We start from the raw sequence: 11210 nt of genomic DNA on the forward strand, positions 1-11210 counted from the left end.
GAAAATTTAATTCTTAAAACTGTACTAGCACCACAGTCATCTATTAGCCACGTCATTATAGTTGCAATACAATGGATAAAAAGCTGACCAACATGGTAGTAGTGAAGTGCTTGTTGGCCATTTTGTTTGAAGCAGATGGTACTTCTCCTGTTTCCCTTCTTCCTAAAAGACTTCATCCACTCTCCTGTTGTGTTGAGCAGAAGGTGCTTAGCTCTGTGTGTGCTGCCCTGGTCTCTGTGAAACCCACAGAAAGACTTCTGAGAGGGAAAGTGGCACCATATCTCCACTGACTGCTGAAGAAGAGGGGGTACAGGGCAAGAAGTAATAGGCAAGAATCAATAGACCTATTGCCAGGAAACAGATGCCACTACTGAGTATGGGTGGGTGAGTGCTCCTTCATGGTGTCATGGCTTAACCCCAGCCAACAACCAAGCCCCACAGAGCTGCGCGCTTAGTCCATCACCAGTGGGACTGGGGAAAGAATCAGAAGGGTAAAAGCCAGAATACTCACAGGTTGAGATAAAGAGACTGTAATAGGTAAAGCAAAAGCCACACACACAAGCAAAGTAAAACATGGAATTCATTCCCTGCTTCCCATGGGCAGGCAGATGTTCAGTCATCTCCAGGAAAGCAGGGCCCCATCACATGTAAAAGTGACTTGGGAAAACAAACACCATCACTCCAAACATCCTCTGTCCCTCTTTCTTCCCCCCACTTTATGTAATGAGCATGATGTCACATGGCCTGGAATATTTTTTTGGTCAGTTTGGATCACCTGTCCCAGCTGTGTCTCCTCCCAACCTCCCACAGACCTCCGGCCCCCTTGCCAGCCTGGCAGTACCAAAAACCCTTTCCTCTGTGTAAGCCCTGCTCATCAATAACAAAAACATCTCTATATTATCAAACCTGTGTTCAGCAAAAATCCAAAACACAGCCCCATACAAGACACTATGAAGAAAATTGACTCTACCACAGCCAAAGTCAGCACATATGGGAAGGCCCTATACTAGTAGAGTAGTACATAGTATCATTTAGTGAAATTAAATGTATGAGAAACACTGTGTATGAAAGGCTTTGCACAGATATCATGTGCTCTCTGAAGCCTCAGATAAATTAAATGTACAGACTACACAAGGATTGCCTCAGATTATGAGTAAAAGGATGCAAGTAACTAGTCTTGAGAAGAAAGTACAAAATTTCAGTACATCCCATAATACTTGCCACTACTACTCATTACCAGCCAACTTCTATTTTAACTCCATTCAAGAGAACAGAAGGGAACAAAAATTCTGAGAGTACAGTTGCAGAGAGATGTGATGGCTCATCAAACTGAGCAGGAGAAACCCATTAATGTACACTGGATGGAAAAGTATTTTAATTTTTCCGAAGTAAAGAACAGGCAGGTAGATGACTGGCAAGACCACATAGTGACTGCCAAACAAAGGTGACTGTGATCAGACACTAACAGACTTTTTGGAAGACTGTCTGAAGGACAGAGAAGATGGAAATTAGAGTAGTCTACAGTGTAGGTCAGAAGAACTGGAGGAGGCTAGAACACAGGAAGCTGACAGCTTACCTAAGAATTTGTCAATAGTACTGAAAAACAGAACATGGAGGGGCAACTCCTGATTAAGAGGGATGGCCCATTTAGGGATGGCCCATTTAGCAACATAACCACAGGGATAAATCAGAAGAAGGACCTGACTGAAGGAGAATAAAATCATCAGTCACCTGCACTGATGATCAAGATGGAGAAATGAGAAAAAGATGGTACTAAGGAAGAACCAGTTTTAGAAACAGTATGTTTCTAATGTGTAGAACAGCATGCATTTTTCAGGAAAGGAAAGCAAAAATCAGAGACAGGAATGATCTAAGAGTATGCTTGAATATGCCAGAATGAAGGAAATAAAGAATGGTGTGACCTTTCTCTTGTGGTCTAATGTCCCCTAGCCATCACACACACAGACACATAAACTCACTTATTTCTGAAGATTTTAGAAGTAAATAGACGCTATTGAGTTTCATTTGGTCAGAGTAAAAGGCACTGATCAGCAAAAGGGCAGGTGACAACTGACAAGGATTTAAATAAAATTTTATTGTTTCAAGGAACAGAAACACGTAGCTGAAGTTTTGTTAGCCATACAAAGAAAAAGAGTGTGAAAGAAAGTAGCAGGCTTCCTGTTCAGTAGAGCTGCAATTAATTCTTAATATTGTCTAGACATGGGCCCAAGATTAGAAAAAAATACTCTCTGCTTTCATTATGGATAATGCAGGTGCTTGGAGGCAAAGGCAATATACCTACTGGGCCTAAAGACAGTGGCAGACAACTACTGCTCCAGTCCTAGATACAATAAGTTATATAAGGGCAAAAAAAATGAGCAAATTAATAACATGTATGCAAACCAATCTGCTGTAATTTTGGTTCTGTAAGCCATAATTCCTGTGACAATTTCTTATCAACATAACCACTTAAATAAATATAATTATTTAAAAATCATCACATTAGGAAGGGTATATTTTACCTTTTGTTATATATTTCTAACTTTTTTCTACTACTTGGAATTCTGATAAACATTCTGATTAATAATTTCCATTTCTTAAGTGAGTCAGAGGCTACATAGTTACCTGCACCTTTGTGTGAAGTTAACAGTGAAATATATGGGTTTTGATTACTTTGGCTACTAGAAAACAACAGACCCAAGTAACAGCACTTCTGTAAGCAGCACTCTGCTCTATATAATCCTAGATAAGTATAAAATCTGTACAAAGAACATTTTCACTCAAATAAGCTTTAAAACAGTATTCATACAGAGGTATTATTCAACAGGAAAAGAAATCCATTAACAAGATGCAAAGAAAAAGCAAATCATGTTCTCTCAATAACTGGGCCAGATAAGATGCCAGTTATTGATTTAATCTGGGATACCAGAATACTAAATCTTCTGCTGTATCCAGGCACAGTTTATGTTTTGGAACTCTTCTAGTGATGTATTTTTTATGTTTAAAAAATAAGATTCCTATTTAAGAGCAAAAACTATCTTCACAGAGCCAGATTTTCTTTAGCTGCTGGGAGAAATTACTGTCCTGAAATTTTCTTGCATAAATATTGTCTTTAAATTTAATTTTTTTCATTGGTGTCCTCCAGGCATTGAAGTATTTTTATTTTGTACCTCTCCAATTTGGTGACTTGCCCAAACGCAGGCCTTCTAATTTATCCTACTATTTCAGAACTATTTCCTATGTGTATTTACTATCTTGTAAAATATTTCCAAACAGAAAGGTCAAGCTTCTCACTACACAATGGTGGGATAGGGAAAAAGGACAATGACTGAAAATGTTTTCTACCCATAGTCAGTCAGGGGAACACAAGTGTGACCCTGAGCCCACAAACATTTAATCTACAATGTAAATCAATATAATAGCTATTTTCTCTGTGCTGCATGTTGTAAGAATAATAGAATAGTTTTTTGTGAAGCATGAGGTCAGAACCATCCTCTAATAAATATTGTGCAATTGGGTAAATAATTACAGCGGGCTGAATGACCCTCATGTATTAGGTTACATTTCCTCTGTCTACTCTGATACCAAGAGGTTTCAGAATGAAGTGGGTCTCCATGAGTTGGCAGACTTCTGTATTACTAGCACCAACAAAAATGCTTAAAGTGGTGTCTGAGCAAGCTGAGGCATTAGCACCAAGCTTCCCAAATTTTTCTTTAAAAAAATCAACGTATTTGGCAGGAATGTTGCAATGTACTGCAAAATACCAAATAATCCTATTAGCACAATATATGACAGATTCTTCAGATATGCCAGATGAATATTCCCCATTTAGAGTAGACAAAAATAGAATTATGCACATAGATAATAACAATTGATGCAGTCCAAGTTATATTCTTGAGTGTTCCTGAAGGGTATACGACTATTATCATCTAGTAAAGCTACAACATTCTAAGAAGCTACTGTCTTCTGCAGCTTGCTCTGCTCCTCATGTAAAGGCTTCTCAGTAAGACTCAGCCATCCACAGGGGGCCAGAGATGACTAAGACTATATTTGAAGTTGCTGCTGGATTATTCAGAGGTCGTTTGTCAAAGTACTAACATCTAAATTAATTTAGCTGGATTCTCAGAAATGACACCTTGGAAAAGATAAAAGACTTAATGCCACAAAGGATTTTCTAGTTCATGAAATACCTCCAGAAAGCACATGCAGAAGATCAGAGCAACTCAAGAATCGGATAATTTTGAGCATACTTCTAAAACCAATTATGTGGTCAGGAGTCATGTGGTCAGGATACAGGACTGGTCAGAGGAGACAGATGTCAGCGTGGCACTCACTGGGAATACAAAGACTTAGCTGAGAATAATGAAAAAGCAGAGTTAGTTTGCAAGATGAGGCTACTTGTATTCTTGTATTTGTAGCTATATCTCATTCTCTGAATAAAGTGGAGGGAACTCAACGCATGATCTAATGCAATTGCTGTCTTGGTTACATATTTCCTTTATATTGTTCACAGCCTCAATATATCATATTGTAGTAAGAGTTCAGACAACTAAAGCAGTGAAAAATATTAATATCATCTTTTTAGTAACTGTATCAAGTTTTCATTGGCACATTTCTACCACTGTTTGGGTAGTAAAATCAAATTAGCTGTTTGGTTTTTTTTCCTGTGGGTTACAAGAGATGTCTAGTGTTACCTATACTAACTGTCCAAAAACCACAGGTCAGAATGAAAATAAAATAGTGATTTCTAATAGCTGTTTATATTTCAGTTTCAGTTTTTGAATTCTTAGATCAAATTTGGGGCATATTTTTATAGTGTGGGATAGAAGTGCTAAAAGCGTAAGAAGAAGCATCCTAGAAATTCTTATGTAATCAAAAGACTCCAGAAGGAGTTTAAAGAAAATAACAACGAGCTTGCAATAAAATTGTGAGAGCCGGCAATAATTAAATTTCACTTTCTGGAGAAAAAAAATAAAAGGAATGTAATAATTCTTGGCTAACCACTCTAATAGAATGTTATTTATTTACTTTTATACTAGAATTGAAAATAAACTGTAGAAAGAATTCTATTCCTGTGTTTTTGTAAATTTGAAACTGAACATGATCTGACAACTGCTTGTCCACTCCATAAATGAGTAAGCATGAAAAACTAATCTCTGAACCCTTACTGTCTGACTTCAGAAAATAATTAAATTTTTTTACATGCTTAAATCAGTTCTTGTCTTGTGCATATTACTAGGATACAACTGCTGACAAAAATTAACCAAAACGAACACATATATCAAAATTCAGTATTAAACTCTCCTTAATTTCTGCAAGAATTACCTTTTATCTCTCAGGTAATTTTAATTGCAGTCTGCATTACATTTATAATACTTTTTAAAATGAAAATATAGATATTTATATAGTATTTATTCATTAAATATTTTCTATCTCTAAAGGAAGCAACTCTGTTGAGTAAAAAGTGTCTAAAAACTTGAATCAACAGACATGGAGTCTCACTTTGTTACTCTAAACTCAACCACAGTAGGAAAGGGAAGTTCAAATGTACAACTTTGCATCGCTGCCAAAATATACGATCTCTATCTCAGTAAACTGAGTCAGTTGAGTCCCACTGTGATGATGGAGTTCAGGCTGCAAGAAGAGTTCATGTTGGGCTGAGTCTGCAGTACCACCCTAGAATGCAATGTGCAGTATCTGTTTTTTATTCTCTTTGGGCTGGGAATTTATAGCAAACAGTTCTTTTGGGAACAGTGTTAGCAACTGAAATACTGCAGCACAAAGTGGCCTCCCAGTAACTTTTAGGTACTGCCACAATGCACACAGACAATAAAAATAGAATCCTGCTTGTTCATGTGAAGTAGTTTCTGAATTTAAGTGATCGTAAGTAACTGTAACTTAAACCTGATGGTCAACTGAGACAAACAGAAGGCATTTAGCTTAGAATTTCAAGAAAAAAAATTCAGCAAGATAACTGAGGCAAAAGGAAAATTATATAACAAGATGTCAAAACACCTTTATCTTGGAGTGGGAGCAAGTATTTTTTCTTCTTTAAAAGCTAGTGTCAGTAAAATAACATATAACAGTAATTAAAGTATATTGATAAAACTAGAAAGTGTTTTAATTGCTGCAAATATTTTTTGTCTAAATTACCAGTGCTTATATTTCTTTTCAACTTCTTTGTTTTCCTGAAGTCTTTTTTTTTCTTTTTAAGACAGTATGAACTGCTAAACAAAGACCTGAAAATCATATGACTTGGCTCTGAGCAAAAGCAGCTTTATCAACACTACTGCTGTGCACTCTGCTGTGACTTAACCTGACTACACCTTAACCTCTCTACCACGTAAAAGGAGGTAAACTATACTTATATGAATTTTGCAGCTTGCCTGAGATATTCACATTAATACTTCTGTTCAAAATTCTCTTATTATTTCTGATTGATAAAAGCTTGTAATGTAGCAATTTTTAAAAATTAAACCTGAATTTCTTATTTAATTAATTCCAGTACTTATACTTTTAATCTGTCCGCAGTCACAAAATCAGTATGTTTCAGCGCATTGCCCAGCAGAGTACAATACTAAAACATACAAATTGTTGTAAAACTGATTTCTAATATTAAAAATGGGTAGATAGTGATGCACTTGCATATGTTCATGGCTCTCATGCTGTATACATGTGCATGAATTTAACGGGCTTGTAAGAGGGAGGATGTGTAGGAGTATGTTCTCAGCTGCCATCCCTAGGGTTAGGGAGAGTCTCATCTGCATCCTCTGCATACTCAACAAGTTTGGTGGTCATGGATGGTATTACCCCTTCCAACAACCACTCCTTGGGTTAAGAAGGGTCTCATGTCTTACTGAGCATGGGTGGTCACGTACTCTTCATACCCTGTTTCAGGGTGATGGAATTCTGCTCTTCATTTTCCATGTAACCCTTCCATAACCAGGTGACTCTCCCAGTTATGACACAGGCTACACAACACATGCAAGGTCAAAGTCAACTCCTTCCTTGTTTAATTTCACTTAGAAACAAATTAACAATTAAACAATGAACTCCCAGTGCTCAGCTAAATGCACCTCCTCATCTTATGGTAACATAAACCCAATCTCCCTCTGCCAGGACATCTGAACTCTGGAATCTGCTTCCCCCTCTTAATGACTTCCAGCTGTCCGTCTCTCCTTCTAGGCCTCCTGTTGCTGGCAGGTGCTATGGGGTGGGGAAAACTTCATCTCCATGTCCAGGACACTGATAACCACCTCCTTCCTCTGTGCTTTTTTTTCCTGCTGACGCGCCCTAATTTATATTAGTAGCTTGTGTTTTTTTCATTGCCTTGAAGGGTGCAGTACCAAGGTCTGTGATCTCATTTATGAGACAATGAAAAAACAAAGCCTTCCTGATGGCAAAGGTAAGTGGAAGATTGTGACAGGAAGGCCATGTTACAGACTCCTTCAGCATCATAATGTAGCTGCCCTGGGGAATGTAACCTGTTGATTGATGTTTACACACCCAGCCTATACACATGGTAGTGTGTACTAGAGAAGTTCACAGTAAACCAGAGGAACTTTCCCCATGAAGCCATGTGCTAGGAATTTTGATAAATTTTAGGAGGTTACTTGGTTTTCTGTCTTGTCTTCTTGGGGGTAGATAAGACCTCTGCTGTATTCTTCTCTGGTTATGAGATGAATGGCACTTTCTTGTCACTGAGTGAAAAGTGAATAACACTAATGGTGGAACTCCAGGTCTCTGCATCAATGAATCTAGGACTGCTATGCTGACCTTTTCCAGGTCTGTTTTTTTAAACTGTGCTAATTCAATTGAATATGTTATAAGGGTAGGAGTGAGGTCTGAAGTAGTATCCTTTATAACATGTAGTTGGAAAAAAAAAGTGTCATTTTGGTCAAATACTTTTTTCACCATTTTTTTCCATTTAAATGGTCTGCCTGTTCTCTTGGTTACGACAGGTGATCCGATATCAGACACTACTTCTCCTTACAGACCTTGCCATTTTTATATCCCCAAACTATTGTTCCTATAACTATAATCACATTATTATTTATAGCTGTCACAAAAGTGAAAAGAATGTCCCCAGCAGCCCTGAATGCATACAGAAGTAAAAAAACCCAAACCAAATCTACATCACAAAACATCCAGAAACTTTTACTGGAAACAAGTGTGTTTTGAATTCATTGTCTAAACAAGATCTAACATATTTCTAGGGTTATAATATGTTCTTGAGAAGCTCATAAATTACTAAAATATTGAGGACACTGCCAAAACCTGCTAGAAATATTTTCAGCAATTTTGTGTGTATATGAACATGATTCAGTGAAATATGTGGAATTTCCCAACTGCAAAAAAAAGCCAACCCAAAAATATCAATGCTTCTGCCTCCAAGGCAAATTAGGGAGCACTTCTCTTTGAGTAACTTTCACAAACACTGTAAGTGACAAAAGCCCTAGCAACTAGGTTTGAATTGCACAATATATTTCTAGTAGACCTCTTACAAGTGGAAAAGCCACAAAAAAATTGCATGCTTACTCAACAGTTATGTATTAGGAAAATTTCTTGTGCTGACCCAATCAAACTGAATGTAGTTTCATTTGAAAAAAGTGAAATCCGGAGGGAAACATTTAGAATTGGAAGAAATCTGCCTAGCAGATTTGCATTTGATAGCTGTAAATGCAGGTATTCCAAAATACAAAGATCTGGGAGAAAGATAATACAAAGAATACTCTGATACAAGGCAAGGTCTCTCAATTCACCAAAACTTGCTAACCACACACTTTAGCTTTCTAAATTATTCTAAGAATTATCATGAATACTGTTTGGGTTAATAATTAGAAAGTTTTTCTAGAGAATCAACTTATGAAATGGCAGGAAAACAAATGCGAAGGTGATTCATTATATAAAAATGTCCTTAAAATAAGTATCTTGTAATGGGAAAGTGTTAGTTCTGTGTTAATTGCGGTAACATGTTGTGTCTATACAAAAAGCATATGCACAAATTTCTAAGGTTCTAAAGTCATAGGAAATGGTGGTCTTTTGTGTTGTGTCAAACTGTGAACCTAGCCCCTGTAATAAGTGAATTTTTTCAGCTAAACTTTGAATGACCCTGTACTTGGAAAATGTTTTTAAATACTGTTTAGTCATTGTAGTTGTTTAGCAGTTAATCCAAGCATATTGTTTTTTAAGTAAGGTTAGCTTCTTGTTGCCCAGGTGTAATACGGAACAAACGGTCAAGGGGACAATGATAAAAATATTAGGAAACAGAAAGCAGAGAAGATGGTTATTAAAGGGCAAGGGATGTGGAAAAAGCAAAGGCTACGTAGAATCATAGTAACTGGGTAACTTACAGTAAAGGAGAATTAGAAAACCCTAAAAGCAAACAAAAAGTTTAAAATATAAACATGTTAAAATTATGACATGATAATGGTCATTATAGTCAAATGCACATGTAATAACACACAAAGATAAGTAACTGAAAGTGCAAGATCACAAATATTGAGATGATAGGATATACAACTGTAAAAGTTACAATAAAAATTATAAAGGATGTTCTGAGGAGAGTCATAGCATTGATCCAGTAATTGTTAAATCTCCTTAGATTTCCATATAACTGGAAGAAAACAGTCAGTGCAGTCTCTCACCTTGAAGTTTACATTTGTAATTGTACATGCAATAATTCCAGTAATAGTAAAAACTCTTACAAAAATATATTAAAGAAATAGATAATTTGGGCTCGAGTAGCGTAGCCACTTTTCTTTTCTGAGAAGGGACTCTAGAGATCAATATGCAGCAAAAATCAAATCTGACAGGCAAAGCTATCCCCAAGGATGCAGAAATCTTTCTCCCACAGCCAAAGGTGGAAGGATTGGGTATTTTAACATATATTCGAATTCACACAAAGCTTAAACCTCCTTTGCTTCTCTGCAAGCACACACACACAAAGAATTTTGTTTCTTGTTACAGTGGTACTTGTTATGGGGCAACTTTTCCACAAACTGTACAAAAGTTACAAAGGAGGGGAAAAGAAAATATACTTCTTTATAAAAACAGGTGTTTTTATAAAGGTGTAGCAAGATACTGACATCGGTGAAGTGCAATTCAATTGGTGCTTCTTTCCAGGTTAAAATATATTCCGCCCCCATGTTTCAACTTTTTTCCATTTGTCTGGGAGAAACTCTGCTTTTTATGAGTACTTTGCTTCCCAAGTAGGCTACAGGAAATGCACAAGGATTTGCTTTGGCAATGCTATTTAACCCTTTATTGAAAAACCAGGTACTCTGCATATCTGGATCTTAATACTAATAAATTTATATAACTGCACCAGTCCAAAAATTTCACTTACTTGTAATGGTTAGATCTTCCAAGCCTTAGTTTTCAGTTGGAGGCTCTGAAATCCAACTCTGGGAGTGATAAATCTGAATAACCTTCCTGTCTGAGGAGGTATGCTCATGCATCTTAAAGTGCTATCAACACCTCCTCTAAAAACAGGTTTCTGACATTGTCTTGCAAACGTTATTACTTAATTCAGAGAAAAAGGAAAAAAAACCAACCATATAAACAAAAAGGAAAAGGCAAGATGCATCTCACTGAGGTATGCTGGAGACTCAACACCTCACAGCAGAACACCCACAAAAATCTCATTACCTCAGTAATATCTCTAAGTACCTGAAGGGTGGGTGTCCTCCTGGTGCTGAGCAATAGGACAAGAGGCAGAAACTGGTGCACAAGAAGCTCCATCTGAACATGAGGAACTTCTTTACTGTGAGGGTGACCGTGCACCGGAACAGATTGTCCACAGATGTTGTGGAGTCTCCCTCACTGTAGATATTCAAGAACTATCCGGACACAATCCTGTGCCATGTGCTCTGGGACGACCCTGCTTGAGCAGGAGGTGGGACCAGATGACCCACTGCGGTCCCTTCCAACCCGACCCATTCTGCCATTCTATGAGCCTGTGATCTGCACAGTTCATATGGAAATATCTGGTATCTAAACAGAGACGCGGCACAGGTGCTCCTACAGCTCAGGAAGGGCAGGAATCCGCTGGATTCCCAGGCATTTCCAACATCCCTCTCTTAGCACCCTGGCTAGACAGCAGCTGCTCCTATAGGGACTGTGAGGAAAAAAGAAGTCTGGACTCGCACATCGTGGGAGAAGTGACGGCTCACGCAGCCCACCCTTCCCAGGTGCCGTTCCTCGCCAGC

General features: G+C 37.6%; 1 protein-coding gene across 1 annotated transcript in view; it reads left to right on the top strand.

Moving 5' to 3' along the window:
* CNTLN (centlein) overlaps positions 1 to 11210 on the top strand; it is a 265942-nt gene that overhangs the window by 55494 nt on the left and 199238 nt on the right. The window lies entirely within an intron of this gene.

Source organism: Corapipo altera, unplaced genomic scaffold, assembly GCF_003945725.1.
Source record: "Corapipo altera isolate COAL_440 unplaced genomic scaffold, ASM394572v1 61411, whole genome shotgun sequence".
NCBI classification, from domain to species: Eukaryota; Metazoa; Chordata; class Aves; order Passeriformes; family Pipridae; genus Corapipo; species Corapipo altera.